The sequence below is a fragment of the Lithobates pipiens genome, unplaced genomic scaffold, assembly GCF_037356315.1.
Source record: "Lithobates pipiens isolate NorthernLeopardFrog02 unplaced genomic scaffold, aLitPip1_a1.2 Scaffold_8, whole genome shotgun sequence".
NCBI lineage: Eukaryota > Metazoa > Chordata > Amphibia > Anura > Ranidae > Lithobates > Lithobates pipiens.
The window spans coordinates 268368624-268385301 of record NW_027507903.1 but is presented as its reverse complement, the minus strand read 5'-3'; the positions used below and the strand labels follow the sequence as shown (position 1 = coordinate 268385301).

The window sequence follows — 16678 nt, the reverse complement described above, 5'->3', positions numbered from 1 at the left end:
TTATAGTGGATGGAGATAGAGAGATTGAGCTAGATCAGGCAATCAGGCAGGCAGGTTAGTTAGTGGCAGTGTATTTGATATATATACTCTGCATTTAGCAATTTAGCATAGCCTATATATATATATATATATATATATATATATATATATATATATATATATATATATATTCTTCTATACTCTGCATTCAGCGTAGCCTATATACACAATACACAGTGTAAACTCAATATTGAGTCAGTACAGGCAGTGTATTTGATATATATATACCTATATATATACTCTGCATTCAGTGTAGCCTGTATATACAGTGCACTTGGTGGTGTACAGTAGATAATACAGTGTAGGCAGTGTACACAGTATATAATACAGTGTAGTGCGGTGTTAAAAAAAAAAAATACCCATCATGTCCGGAAGGCCTCCAAGGAAAGGCAGACACTCACAGGCCACTAAAAGAAGGCAAACAGCCTCTGGAATAATATTTAACAGCAGGGACCGTTCCTGCACCCAACCCAAGAGTAACTGTGAGGGGTTACAGTGTTCTGGCACAACCAACACCTAAGGCCCAATTTTTCTGCAGAGTATATAGTGCAGTCAATATAGTATATATACTGCAATTCAGAGTATATAGTGCAGTTTGTATGGTATGTATACTGCAGCTCAGAGAACATAGTGCCCTCAGCATAGTATATATAACACAGTGCAGGGTTTATAGTGCAGTGTACAATATATGATATAGTGTATTGAAGTGGTTAAGGGGGGCCCTATGACAGAATTAAGAAGAAAACGGCATGGGTTCCCCCTGTCCATACCAGGCCATTTGGGTCTGGTATGGATTTTGTGGGGGGGGTGCCCACGCCATTAAAAAAAAAAATCGGTGTGGAGTTCACCTTAATATTCATACCAGATCCGAAGGGCCTTGTATGGACTGGGGGGGGGGGGGGTGGGACCCATGCTGTTTTTTAAAATAATTTTTTATGTATATTGCCGCAATCTGGCAATATATTCAAGCCGTGAGCAATTTTAAATTACATTTTTTCCATTTAGAAATGTCATTTTGCTGCAGTTTTTAAACATGGGAAACATTTGCTACTTTACAGGCAGATTAGGGGGACCCCTCCAGGAACGATATTTAAAGGAATATTTAATTTTTATTGTTTCAATTTAAGCATTCTTAAAATGACTGCTCCTGAAAAAACTTTTAACAACTTTTTTTGTATTGATGCATGTCCCCTGGGGCAGTACATGGGTCCCCAAAAACCTTTTATGGCAATAACTTGCATATAATCCTTTAAAATGAGCACTTTTGATTTTTCACATTCATGCCCCAAAGACTCTAACGGTGTTTGCATATTCGCACAAATTTTTTGTCTGTTCCCAAGTGCTGGTGCGAACTAAACCGGGGGTGTTCGGCTAATCCCTAGTTACTAGGAGCAAAAGTGTACATTCGCTGTAGGTCATAGTGTAAGTACACATACACAACTTTAGAGTGTTATCTGTCAACATAATGAACATTGTCCCTACTTTGGAGCACTTGTCGCATCAGAAGTCAGACCCCAGTCAAACCACATTCAGTGCAATGGAACTTGTACTACATAGTTCTTTGTAGATAAACATGCGATTGTACAATCAAATTTGAACATGTGCGGTGAGCTTTAGGTACAGCAATAATATCGCTTGGTATATTAGCCATATAAAATGCTTAAAGTGCTTGTTTTACCTTTGCCAAAAAATCAGGCTGTTGCCATCAATTAAAGGGACTTCAACCACCTGCTAAGTTATAGCCCATCAATTTGCCACTGCTCTTTACGTAAAGCTTAAATGCCTCAAGCACCTGCATCATTTAGCTAAGACATACATAAATCTATTGCTTATTATGATACCTTTAATAACAGTTTTATTGCCCATACATAACTAAACCAAAGATCTAAAAAAAAAAAACTGGCAGATGGGCACCAAGATGGGAACTAGCAGAAAAACTCTCCAACGACAGCAAGGACAGAAACATAAGTACTGTTTTGTGTCCAAATTCCAATGGTGGTCACCAGGACAGAAGAGTGGAAATATCCACAAAGAAACCCAGACAACATATACAAAAATCATACAGTGGTATTAAGCACTTAACTGTGCTGGGGGAGAGGTTTATTGGAAGGTCGGAGGAGTATTTAAACTAGGAGTGTGGGGGGAGGGTGAATTTGATTATAATGGGGCAGACAGGTCATCCAGGGGTCAGCCCCTAGTGGTGGGTGGAATGGGGATAGATGGGGGGGGGGGGGGGCTATGGCAGATGATATGAAGATTCCTATGTTACAATCAACCATTGGAAATGGTACTATTTGTACTAAAATAAAAAAAATATGCCACATACATTTGCAAAATGTGACAATGAATTAGTGTTTGTTCACCAATGCCAGAGATCTGCCAAGCAAAATAGGTGAGCTCTGGTGAATGAGGAGAACTATGATATAATTGGTATTGATGAATCTTGGCTTCATTCTTCTTATGACTGGGCTATTAATATTCCTTGCTATGCTCTCTTTTGGAAATACAGGGTATAACGGAGGGGTGGTGGTGTCTGTCTCTGTGTGAGAAGTGATCTCAAAGAGAGTGTGAAAGAGGACCTAGTTGATGGAGAGTGTGATGAGTCTGAAGCATTATGGGTGGAACTGTACATGGGTGTGCGTACTACAAAGGTCCCAGTGTTAGTGAGGAAGACTCAGCTCCTTGCACATATGGAAACGGCTGCAAGGGCAGGGACAGTGATAATAATGGGGGATTTTAACTACACAGAAATTAACTGGAATAATGGTACTGCTGGGACAGTTAAAGGGCAAAAATTTATAAACCTATTACAAGACAATTTTATGGTCCAGTTTATTGAGGCCCTGACTAGGAATGACAATCTGCTGGACCTGGTAATCTCAAACCATGCAGAACGTATTACCAATATTTATATAAAAGAGCATCTGGGTAGCAGTGACCATAACATGATTTCATTTAACGTTAGCTGTAAGCAAAAAACACATACGGGAAAGATAAAAACACAACTTTAAGAAAACAAATTTTCCAAGGATATGGGCTGCTCTCCGGGACTTAGACTGGGAGGGGATATTGGCATCAATGGACACAGAACAGAAATGGGAATTCTTCCAAGTGACTGTATGTAAACTCACTGAAATGTATATTCCCATGAGTAATAAGTTTAAAAGGCTAAAAATGAAACCTATGTGGCTCACGGCCAAAGTTAAAATGGCTATAAATAATAAAAAAAGAGTTTTAAAAAAATATAAAAATGAAGGAACGCTATCATCATTTAAATGTTACAAAGAATATAACAGAGTATGTAAAAAGAAAATCAAGGATGCAAAAATTCAAAAAGAGCAACAGATTGCAAAAGATAGTAGGAAAAACTCCCAAAAAATCTTCAAATATATTAATAGTAAAAAGGTCAGGTCTGAGCATGTAGGCCCTTTATAAAATAATCTAGAGTGGGTGACTGGGGACAAAGAAAAGGTAAATGTATTAAATACTTTCTTCAGCTCTGTGTATACAAAGGAGCATGGGGGTGGTATTCACACAGCCCCAAATGATCCACAATGGCTCAAAAGGGATATGGTCAAAAAATATTTAGACAAAATAAAGGTGGATAAAGCACCTGGACTAGATGGCATCCACCCACGGATCCTAAAAGAATTGAGCTGTCATTTAAAGACTATTGTTTATAATTTTTAGAGACTCATTAATAACTGGAATGTTACCACTAGACTGGTGCAGAGCCAACATAGTGCCCATATTTAAAAAGGAATCAAAGTTTTTACTAAGTAACTATAGACTTTTTAGTTTAACCACTTGCTTACTGGACACTTAAACCCCCCTCCTGCCCAGACCAATTTTCAGCTTTCAGCGCTGATGCACTTTGAATGACAATTGCGCGGTCATACAACACTGTACCCAAATGACATTTTTATCATTTTTTTCCCACAAATAGAGCTTTCTTTTGGTGGTATTTAATTACAGCTGGGAGTTTTATTTTTTGCTAAACAAACAAAAAAAGATGCAAAAAAATAAAAATAAAATCATGTTTAATAGTTTGTTATAAAATTTTGCAAACAGGTCATTTTTCTCCTTCATTGAAGTGCGCTGATGAGGCGGCACTGGTGGGCACTGATAGGCTGCACTGGTGGGCACTGATAGGCTGCACTGGTGGGCACTGATAGGCTGCTCTGGTGGGCATTGATAGGCATAGTTAAGGCGGCACTAATAGGCACAGATAAGGTGGCACCGATAGGCACAGATAAGGCAGTACTGATGGGCACAGATAAGGCGGCACTGATGGTCAAAGATGGGCACAGATAAGGTGGCACGGATGGGTGGCACGGATGGGTGGCACGGATAGGTGGCACTAAGGGGCACTGATAGGTACCACTGAGAGATGGGACTGATGGGCACTGATAGGTGGCTCTGATAGGTGGCAATGCTGGGCACTGATGGGCGGCACTGATGGGCACTGGTAGATGACACTGATGGGCACGGATATGTGGCACTGGGGTGCAGCACCGTTGTTGAGGCAGATTGTGGGCACTGATGGGTGGCACTGTGAGCACTGATGGGTGGCACTGTGGGCACTGATGGGGGGCACTTTTTTATTTCTGAGGTGGCACTGGCAGGGGGCAGGTGGGCACTGGTAAGCTGGCCGTGATCGGGACTGATGTCCCGATCACGGGCGCCGGTGATCGGCTCTTTTTTAAAAATAGCCGATTACCGGCTCCGTTGTATCACATGATCAGCTGTCATTGGCTGACAGCTAATGACGTGGTAAGGAGTCGGGATCGACCCCTTGCTCCGATTGGTGATCAGGCGAGTCTCATAGACTCGCTGATCACAGAGCGCGCCGCGCGCGCCCCTCAGGGACGTAGTCCCAGCAAAGGAGGTCCGCGCTGTAGCTGTCATTTGGCTATAACGCGGATCCCTAGTGGTTAACTTCTATGGTCGGGAAGATACTGGAGAGTTTAACCACTTCCTGACCGGCGCACAACTATGTATGCCGTCAGAATGGCACGGGCAGGCAAATTGGCATCCTGCCATCACGTGCACGCGCCTCATTAGTGAGGCCTAATCTGCAATATGCAGTTCAGTTTTGGGCACCAGTTCTCAAAAAGGATATTGGTGAACTGGAAAAAGTGCAGAGAAGGGCAACCAAACTGATAAGAGGCATGGAGAAGCTCAGCTATGAGGAAAGATTAGAGGAACTGAATCTATTCCCTCTTGAGAAGAGATTAGGGGGGGTTGTGATCAACATGTACAAATATATAAGTGGTCCATATCGCAAACTTGGTGTGGAGTTATTCCCTTTAAGGTCATCACAGTGGTGAAGGGGTGCTCTTTACGGCTAGAGGAAAAAAGATGTCATCTCCAAATACGGAAAGGTTTCTTCACATTAAGAGCTGTGAAACTGTGGAATAGACTTCCTCCAGAGGTGATTCTGGCAAGCTCAGGAGATTGCTTTACATAAGGTCTGGATTCTTTCCTAAATATACACAATATAACTGGATACTAACTGGATACTAAAAGTTGATCCAGGGTAAATCCGATTGCCTCTCGGGGGATGATGAAGGATTTTTTTCCCTTGTTGTAGCAAATTGGAGCATGCTTTGCTGAGGTTTTTTTGTCTTCCTCTGGATCAACTGTGGGTGTAGGTTTGTGTACATGGGATTGTATTTTAATTTTTTCAGTTGAACTTGATGAACGTGTGTCTTTTTTCAACCTGACTAACTATGTAATTATGGTCTAGCCAAAACAGTGTAAAACAAGTCCTATCTGGAGATTAATTTAAAGACTAGATTCAAGGACTGTGAGTGCATAATGTGTTAATTTATTAGTGATGAGATTCAAGGAAGTGCAATCAAGTTAAATCCTCTTGGATGCAGGGATCATGCCATGTTCATAGGTACAAGAGATTAATTTGGAAAATAACGGTTTAATTTTTAACTCACGTAGTATCATGGTGTCTTCCAGTAACTCAAAATCAAACATTCATTTGCAAAGCTAACTAACAGAAAAAAGACTGAGCAGGTCTTAACTGGAGCTTTGAACGTGCTGCTCTCAAAGAATCCCATAAAACATAAAATACCCATTGATGCAGCACCTTTTAATGTCCTGATAATGGCAGATATCATGTGTTAAGCCTACAGATGTCGCACAATTTGCAAACACTTTAAATGACATAAATATTAACGTTAACAAAAAAAGACACAAAATCTAACCCTAACCAAAGCAGGGGTATGTGCAAACACTATTTTCTGGCTCCACAACCTCCACAACAGAAGCATTATTGGCCATTAAAGGAAACCTGTCATGACGTAGGTTGCCATTACAAACTTCTTCTGAAAATGATTGTCGCTTGGTTGTTGTCAGAATTCCCAATCTCTATTCTTGTTTCATGTCCATAAGCCATAAAATGCTGAAGCAAAAGCCTCAGTACATTTCTCCAACCTTCATGTTCCGCATGCTTCTGAGGTCTGTGAGTCAAATATATGGGCCAGGCAAAGCCATGTAACTAACCTTTTGAGATGGTGTCCAACAATAAATAGTCTGTTTAACCAACAGAAAACAGCTCTCTTAAATGCTAGGTCTTCAAAGCCTTTGTCACGAAGATGAGGATGCACTGTGCTATACCAGTGTTCCATGACCAATTCTATAGGTCATCTGTCCAGAACACACAAGCATCAAGCCACTTCCTCCAGTATATCTATATATATTGTTCTAACACAAAAATACCATTTGTACATCCAACCAGCTAGCGTTTTGGCAAGAGAGGGTGCTGTCAGGGTAACGGACAGATGTGCTGCTGCGCAGAAAGCATGCAATGCAGTAGGAAGCTATTTTTTATTTTTTTTTAAGAATAATTTATTTTTATTTTATCTGTGGTTGCATCAAAAATAAAGGTTATCTGCAATAATAAAGCAAAGGGGCTGATTTACAAAGGGATTGCACCATGAGTTGCGGCGCACGCCGACGCGCAATGGCCGTTTTCGTATTCACAAAGCATTTGCGCCTGTAACACAGCGCAATTCCCCATTTACTATGAGCATGCCGGCGCACTGGGCGGCGGCGATCTGTGCGCCGCTATAGACATGGTGTCGCATTATTCAACTCAGAATTAAAAGAAGGTGGAAGTGCCAATATTATGGGGGTGATGTGGGTGATGTGAGGTATAGTTACTGTATAACTGTCCAAGTAACAAATATGCCCAAAATACAACGGAAAAGTAACTTTCTGTGAACAAGCCTGCTGCTCCTGCAAATACACTTGGAACTGTGCAAGGTCAATTTATGCACTGCTCACGCGCAAATGACATTTGCGCATGTTCAAGTGCTCTGGTTCACTGCGCCGGCAAAATCTTAGCTGTTTGCGCTGGTTCACTTCTATGGGTTTTTATGGCTATTTGTACACAGGTCATGTTAGCATTAAGAAGATTCTTAAGGCCCTTCAGGTCTGGTATGGATATTAAGGGGAACCCTGCACCACAAAAAAAAATGGCCGGTGGTTGTGGGGGTCTGTGGGCGGGGCTTATCAGAATCTGGAAGCCCCCTTTAACAAGAGGACCCCAAAGCACCCTTCCAATGTTGAGGGCATGTGGCCTGGTATGGTTCAGGAGGGGGGGCGCTCTCTCGTCCCCCCTCTTTTCCTGCGGCCTTATTTTTTTTGGCACGGGGTTCCCCTTAAAATCCAAGCCAGACCTGAAGGGTCTGGTATGGATTTTGAGGGGGACCCCCACGCCATTTTTTTTTGGAGCGGGGTTCCCCTTAATATCTATTTCAGACCTGAAGGGCCTGGTATGCTTGCTCTTGGGGGTGACTTAAAGTCGTGTTGTAAGTCACCCCAAGTTGTTTTGTAAGCTGCCCCAAGTCGCGCTGTGATTCACACTCAAGTCATGTCCAAGTTGCCTCCCAAAGTTGTGCTGGAAGTCATGTTGCCCCTGTGTGAATGTACTGTTAATTGATACCGCGTGTGCTAATATCAATGGGATATTATTATCGCATGTGCCAACATATTATCATATGTTGCGCTTATCCATGCCCCAGTTTATACGCTCACTTAATAATTTATCTGGTGCACAAAGTAAGGTATGAACCGGTGCAGCGCATTCATCTTAGTAAATCAGCCCCAATGTTTCAGACGCTAGTTGGGTCATTATAAGTTCTACAATGCTATCAAGCTTACTCAATTAGGCAGAGGAAGAAGTACAAAGAGCAGTGATGATTTCCAAAGCATAGTACTAAATTGCAAACAATGTAAAAAAAATCACCTTTAACCAATCTGGCTACATTAACTGAAATCTATCTGGTTGCTATGAGTCACACTGCTTCTTTTTTCTTTTCTTTTTTTTTTATTCTTTATTTAAGGTAGCAACAAGACAATGGGGGTTATTTACGAAAGGCAAATCCACTTTGCACTGCAAGTGCACTTGAAAGTGCACTATAAGTGCACTTGGAAGTGCAGTCGCTCTAAATCTAAGGGGTAGATCTGAAATGAGTGGAAGCTCTGCTGATTGTTTCTTCTTGCATGTCCCCCTCGGATGTACAGTGACTTTACTTCCAAGTGCACTTTCAGTGCATTTTCAAATGCACTTGCAGTGCAAAGTGGATTTTCCTTTCGTAAATAACCTCCAATGTCATGACCGTCTATTGGCAATGATAACAGTCAACATTAATGTAATAAGCATGTACAAACAAGGGGTTTAAAGACAGCATTAAAGTAATAGACTAAGTTCCATCCAATAACATACAATGCCTAATGGCTGATGGTCATGGTATCCATGGTGATTATATCTTGTATTGTGGAGGAAGTCACATATTAGAACATGATGGACAAGTACACACCAAGAAATGGCACAGACTTGTAGGCACATAACTACTATGAAGTTGGGGGTTAAACAGAAACCTTATATGGTATAGGGCAACCATATCTGGGCCTCAAAGCAGTTGCACCAAAGGTCAGCGCATACTGGGTAGCGCTTTTCTTGATTTTGAGAGAGAGAGCTCGAGACACTGGGCGTCTAGGAGGAAAGAGGGAGAAGAAAAAAGGAAAAGGGATGGGAAGGGAAGGTGGGGAGCATTAGCGGGGTCGACGGCTCAGGAAGTCTGATTCCAATAGAGGAATAATCTCAATTTAGGAGTAGGTCAAATATTCATCTGAGGATTAGAACAAGTCCCAGTACAGACAGCAAGTGTTTTGTTCCTTCGTTTTGTCCCTGAGAGCAACAGTCAACCATTCCATCTGTTGAATATCGCTTACTCTGGCAAACCATTGCAACACAGTAGGTGGGGATTGTTGCTTACACATGCCAGGGATGCATGCCCTGGTGGCATTCAGAAGATATTTCAACAAAGACTTACGGTATCTTTTACTGGACGTAGGGATTAAGTTAAGGAGCACTGCTGTTGGGTTGTCAAAAAGAGAGATGTCCATAAGTTTGTGAACAATCTGCAGGACCTTTTGCCAGAAAGGGCAGACTTGTGAGCAAATAGGAGTATCCAGTTGTTTTGGTTCTCTGAGAATGTAGTGTTATGGTCTCTTTCCCATTTGAGTAAATAAGGAGGATTGTGCTGGGATGCAACTGCAAGTAAGATAACATAAAAATATGAGATATATTTCCGTAAGGTCTCATCTCCCTGACAATGGTCTTCAAATGAAGTAGGTTGTCTACTGAAACAGGTATGGTCTGGAAGAGACCAGAGAAAATGAGACAGTTGCAAACACTTCCACCGGCCCAGACCAGAGGAGTGGAGAGGGCCATATAAGACTGATCGACTGACCCATCCTGAAGGACCAAGAAAGGCAGAAGCTTTAATCAGGCTCTTATCTGACTGCAGCTGAAAGGCTCTATCAGAGAACAAATGGCTTGCCAATAATACAAGGGGGCGAGGGGAAGCTAGATGTGGGTTAGATCAAGGAATTTGGAAACAAGAGTTGGGAGGATCAAACCCCTGTCCACCAAAGGCCGGCTAAGTGGACCAGTATAGATTCCTGCTCCAGGGAAACCCATATTTTGTGAGAGGAATGTCTGCATCAGTCGACCAGAGCTTGGGTCATTGTAAGAGTGCGCATTTAAGATGAGAAGGTTTACCCTGACAAACGTATCTGATAAAGGTTGTCTGGAGAGTTATGCCGCGTACACACGATCGGAATTCTTGTCGGAAAAAGCTCTGATGGTTTTCCCGACGGAATTTGGCTCAAGCTGTCTTGCCTGCACACGGTCACACCAAATTCCGATCATTTATAAAGCAGTGCAGTACAACATGTATGACGCAAATAGAAAAGGGAAGTTCAATAGCCAATAGCTTCTGTCTCGTAGTTGAATCTGAGCATGCGTGATTTTTGGCTTGTCGGAATGGCATACACACAATCAGAATTACCGATAGAAAGTTTTTCCGTCTGGAAAATTGAGAACATGCTATCAATTTTTGGCTGGCGGGAATTCAGACAGCTAAATTCCGATGGAGCATACACACGGTCGCATTTTCCGATGAAAAGATCTCATCTGTCTTTTTCTGGCCGGAATTCCGATCGTGTGTATGTGGCATGAGAAAGAATCCTTTAGGCAACTTAACTAGCAAAGTCTGCAATAGATACAGGAGATGCGGCAAGATATTACATTTTGAGGATATTGCATCTACCAAACCAAGAGATCCAAGAGCCAGCATTTTAAAAGTTATTTCATTTTCTGACCACAAGTTTGCTGGACTCCTGTCTTACCTTCTGTCTTACATGTTTATACAGGCTCCTCTCATATATACTGAAATTGCTTACACTGTTTTAATTGCACACTTTGTGTTTCTCAAGTTGTACGTTAGAAGTTGCAGCAAGTGAGACATATTAGTGAGTATTATTGGCTGGCTGCAGGATGTCCATCATTATCTAGCCTTTTCCTATCCAGCTCACTCTCCTTGGTCCACCCCTTCCATTCTTTGGACTTCAGTCTATTCAGACTTCAGTCTACAGTATTTAATCATCAAGGCTCTGCATCAAATGTGGGACTTATCTAGGACAGTCTGCATGCATATGTGGCCTGTCTAGGAATGCCCACTCCTCCAGCTGACATCCACCTGTCAATGCATTTTGTATTTGCATATCCCCTCTCAAGAGCCAGCCCAGTGCTTGCATTCAGGGGGCTTTTGAGAGGAGTATTAAGAAAATGTGATGGGATGTTTTGGGGAGCTATGTGCAGCACCCTACTGGTCCCTCCCATCAGCCATGATCTTACTGCATTGCACAGAAACTCTCAGACAACATCACTGAATCTAAAATAAAGTATGCAAAGAAAACAGAAAGGTCTCATTTAAAAGTTTAATTAGCATGTTGATGAGTAGGAGCCAGGGCAGGCAAAAAGCAGTAAATCATACTGTGTGCCAGCATTGTGTGCCAGTTTGTTGGCAAGTCCATTATTCACAGTAAAAGTCAAAAGCATTAAGGTATCACTTATAATACACATGTGCTAACAGCTGTACACTGTTTTTCAACTGTAATTACATTTTAAGGATAAAGGATAATTGTGGTTATCCACAAGTACAAATTACATAAAAGATTGAAACAACTCAAAGGAATCACAATGACAACAACAGAAATTTGTTGCAAATACAATTTAGGCTGGGTTCACACCGGAGCGATGCGGGAACGCAGCGAATCCGCGACGTTTTCCCACATCGCATGCCTCCCGCCGGCAGTTCACACTGCCCTATGCGGAACTGCTGGGAGTGTCAGTGAAATGTTAATGACACCCCCAGATCAGTTCGCATATCGCAGTGCGATCTGCAAACTCGGACAGGAATCGGATCGCATGATGTGAACACCCATGCGATCCGATTCTGCTGCGGACCAAAAAAAGGGTCCCGTGCGAGTTTGCGGCGGGTGCGATGCGAATTCAGCCATACTATCTGTATGGCTGAACTCGCATCGCACAGAGATCGGATGTGATTTGCACTGCAGTGCGGTGCGAATCACATCCGGTTCTCGCTGCCGCAGCAGTGTGAACCCAGCCTTAGATCAATTTAAACAACAACTGCAACTGCAGTTGGGAAATGTTGTACAGCTTGTTAGCATACTAGTAGCTACACTTGATTAGATAATAAAATGCATGAATTAAATGCCAAATAATCAGATTTGCTGTAAAGTGTTCAGCTAGAACTCTAAATGCAATCTGTAAAAATGTCAAGTGACCTGCGAGAGCCATATTATAAACCACAAAATCACATTATGTGCAAAAATGTCTTGTTGTTCTTTATTATGACTAATTGTAAACAGTAACAGATCAGTGAATAAAATGCCTAGAAAAGTTAACTGTAATAGAAATCACAGCAAGGTTCTCTCTGAATGTACAGTGCCTTGAAAAAGTATTCATACTCCTTGATATTTTCCACATTTTGTCATGTTACAACCAAAAATGCAAATGTATTTTAACAAAGGGGCATCTAATTGTGAATTGGAATGAAAATGATGAATCATTTTCAAATTTTTTTACAAATAAATATCTGAAAAGTATGGAGTGCATTTGTATTTAGCTCCCTTTACTCTGATACCCCTAACTAATGCCCCGTACACATGATCCGAAAATCGTACGGAAAATACCGCTTTCGAAGCGATCGTACGATAATCGGATCGTTAGTACAGAGCTTTCGAGAGCCGATTAGGACAGTACATCCGATATTATTCTATCGGACGTGCACGGAAATTTTTTTCGTACGATGCCAGATCGTGCGATTTTCGTTTAATCAGTACAGCTATCGTTCGAAAATGCAATACAAATGCATTACAACACATGACATCACTTCCGAATTTTTTTTCTGTCGTGCGGGAATTTTCGTGACTTTAGTAAACTCATCAGATTCGATCTGAGATTAGCATGCAATAAAAAACGGAAGATCATTCGTCCGATAATCTCATCGTGTGTATGGGGCATAAAATCTAGTCCAACCAATTGCCTTGAGAAGTCACCTAATTAGTAAATAGGGTCCACCTGTGTGTCATTTAATCTCAGTAATCTCAGCTGTTCTGTAAAGCCCTCAGAGATTTGTTAGAGAACCTTAGTGAAAAAACAGCATTATGAAGGGCAAGGAACACATCAGACAGGTCAGGGATAAAGTTGTGGAGAAATTCAAAGCAGGGTTAGGTTATAAAAAAATATCTCAAGCTTTGAACATCTCGCAGAGCAGTGTCCAATCCATCATCCGAAAACGGAAAGAGTATGGCACAACTGCAAACCTACCAAGACATGTCAGTCCACATAAACGGACAAGCCGGGCAAGGAGAGTATTAATCAGAGAAGCAGCCAAGAGGCCCATGGTAACTCTGGAGGAACTGCAGAGATCCACAGCTCAGGAGTGAGAATCTGTCCACAGGACAACTATTAGTCATGCACTCCATAAATCTGGGCTTTATGGAAGAATGGCAAGAAGAAAGCCAACTCACAGATGAGACCAAAATGTAACTTTTTTGGTCTAAAAGCAAAACGCTGTGTGGCGGAAAACTAACACTGCACATCACCCTAAATTAGGGATGAGCCGAACACCCCCCGGTTCGGTTCGCACCAGAACTTTCGAACGGACCCCAACTTCGTACGAACTTTAGAACCCCATTGAAGTCTATGGGACTCGAACGTTCGAAATTAAAAGTGCTAATTTTAACGGCTAATATGCAAGATGCTGTCCTAAAAAGGGTTTGGGGACCTGGCTCCTGCCCCAGGGGACATGGGTCAATGCCTAAAATGTTTTTAAAAATGGCCGTTTTGGCGGGAGCACTGATTTTAATGACGATTAAAGTGAAAAAAAAGTGAAATATTCCTTTAAATATCATACCTGGGGGGTGTCTGTAGTATGCCTGTGAAGTGCCACGTGTTTCCCGTGTTTAGAACAGTCCCTGCACAAAATTACATTTAACTGAAATAACATCATTTAAAACTGCTTGCGGTTTTAATGTTATATCTGGTTCCTGCAATATGGTTGAAAATCATTGAGAAAAATGGCATGGGTAGCCCTCCCTGCCCATTACCAGCCCCTTTGGGTCTTGTACGCATATTAAGGGGAACCCCGTACCCATATTAAAAAAAGGAAATGCGTGTGGCCCCCAGGCCCTATATACTCAGAACAGCAGTATACAGGCGGTGCAAACAAGACAGGGACTGTGTAGGTTTGTTGTGTTAAGTTGAATCTGTTTGTAATTTTCAACTGGTACATTTTTAAAGTGTAGCTCCAGTCAAAAAAACAATTTTTAAGCTTTTTGAAAAACATAGGGAAGGGTTATCACCCCTGTATAATTTGTTTTGTCGTCCATCTTTTTTCATCTCACTTGCTGTTGTCTCCTTCCGTTTGCAAGTAGGAGATGTTTGTAAGTTGGATGTTTGAAAGTAGGGGCCTGCCCTATATGCTCTGCAGAAATGGTGGAACAAGGTGTTGGTTTTGCCACAACATTGTAAGCCCTCAAAGTGACTCTTGGTGGGCGCTGCAGCGCCCTGCTGTGAACGATTATATCAAGAATTGTAATTACATGCCATTGTTGAACAGTGGTAGAAAAATTGACCTTTGGTGGTTGTGGTGCTGGTGCCACAACAGTATAAATCCTCACAGTTACTCTGGGTGGGCACAAGAATGGGCCCTCCTGTGAAATATTATATCAAGAATTGTAATTACATGTCCCTGTTAAACAGGGGCAGAAAAATTGGGCCTTAGGCACTGGTGCTGGTGCCACGACACTGCAACCTCTCCCATATACTCTAGTTTTAGTGCAGGAATTAGCCCTGCTGCAAAGCATTGCATCAAATATTGTAATTAAACGCCCCTGTTAAACAGGGGAAGAAAAATTGGGCCTTAGGCACTGGTGCTGGTGCCACCACACTGCAACCTCTCCCATATACTCTAGTTGTACTGCAGGAATTAGCCCTGCTGCAAAGCATTGCATCAAAAATTGTAATTAAATGCCCGTTAAAAAGGGGCAGAAAAATTGGGCTGATGGCATCACCCAGAACCAGAAATGTTCTTCCAACATATCAGCGGAGGAGGAAGAGGATAGACAATCAACATAACAGGACAGTCACTCAGCATCAGCATAGGCAGTCTTGAAGGGATGTGATATTTCAAAAAAAATTATTCGGTTACATCAGCTTCAGGTGCTTGGTAGCTGTGGGTGATCCAAGACTGATTCATCTTGATGAAGGTCAGTCGATCAACTGATTCGGTGGACAGGCGCACCCTGTGATCGGTAACAAAGCCACCAGCAGCACTGAAGGTGCGTTCCGAAAGAACGCTGGATGCAGGACAGGCCAGTAGCTCAATTGCATACTGTGCAAGCTCTGACCAGTGATCCATCCTCAAGACCCAGTAAGCCAGAGGATTTTCGGAGGGAAAGGTGTCCAAGTCTGACCTTGCCCCTAGGTATTCCTGCACCATGTAAATCAGACGCTGGCTATGGTTGCTGGAACCGATCATACCTTGGGGCTGTGGACTAAAAAATTGTCTAAAAGCAACGGTCAGACGGCCACCTTCTCCACTGCTCCTTCTGACTGATGCCTCAGCAACACGTTGTCCAGGACCAGGAGTTTGTAACCTCCCAGTCTCTGGGAACGCGTTGCACAGACCTTTCTGCAAGGCCTCCCGGAGATGTCTCATCCTCTGCTCCCTCTGCGTTGGCAAGATAAGGTCGGCAACCTTACCCTTGTACCATGGATCAAGGAGAGTGGCCAGCCAGTAATGGTCCCTCTCCTTGATCCGAAGAATACGAGGATCCTTCCACAGCCTTTGCAGGATCAGGGAGGCCATGCAGTGTAGGTTAGCTGAGGCATTCGGTCTGGAGTCCTCTGGGTCACTAAGGACAAAATGATCCACAGCTACCTCCTCCCAGCCACGTACAAGTCCACGGGTTTCTTGGGACTGTAAATCATCCCTACAAGACTGCTGCTGCTGATGCTGAGTGCCAGCCTCCACCTCCATGCTGACATAATCATCCTCTTCCTCCTCCTCCTCCTCCTCATCCTCTTCCTGTGTGATGGGTGGCACAGCAGGAACACTGTCTGGATAAAGGGGGCCTTGAGAGGCAAGGAAGTCCTCCTCTTCCTGCCTCTGTTCTGCCTCAAGTGCCCTGTCCATTATTCCACGCAGCGTATAATCCAAGAGGTGGACAAGAGGTACAGTGTCACTGATGCATGCACTGTCACTGCTCACCATCCTTGTGGCCTCCTCAAACGGTGACAGGACAGTGCATGCATCCCTGATCATGCCCCACTGGCGTGGTGAGAAAAAACTGAGCTCCCCTGACCCTGTCCTGGTGCCGTAGTCGCACAGGTACTCATTGATGGCCCTCTGCTGCGTGTGCAGCCGCTGCAGCATGGCCAACATTGAGTTCCACCTGGTGGGCATGTCACATATAAGGCGGTTCTTGGGCAGGTTCAACTCCTTTTGGAGCTCAGCCAGCTGAGCACAGGCATTAAATGATCAGTGGAAATGCACACAGACTTTCCTGGCCTGCTTCAGGACATCCTGTAAGCCGGGGTACCTGCCCAGGAACCGCTGCACCACCAGGTTAAGGACGTGAGCTACACAGGGCACATGGGTCAGTTGTCCCTGTCGGAGGGCGGAGAGGAGGTTGGTGCCATTGTCACAAACCACCATTCCTGGCTTAAGCTGGCATGGCG

The 16678-nt window shown here is 43.1% G+C and overlaps 1 protein-coding gene across 19 annotated transcripts in view; it reads right to left on the bottom strand.

Moving 5' to 3' along the window:
• PPFIA2 (PPFI scaffold protein A2) overlaps nt 1–16678 on the bottom strand; it is a 588582-nt gene that overhangs the window by 192937 nt on the left and 378967 nt on the right. The gene's annotated exons all lie outside the window — the stretch shown is intronic.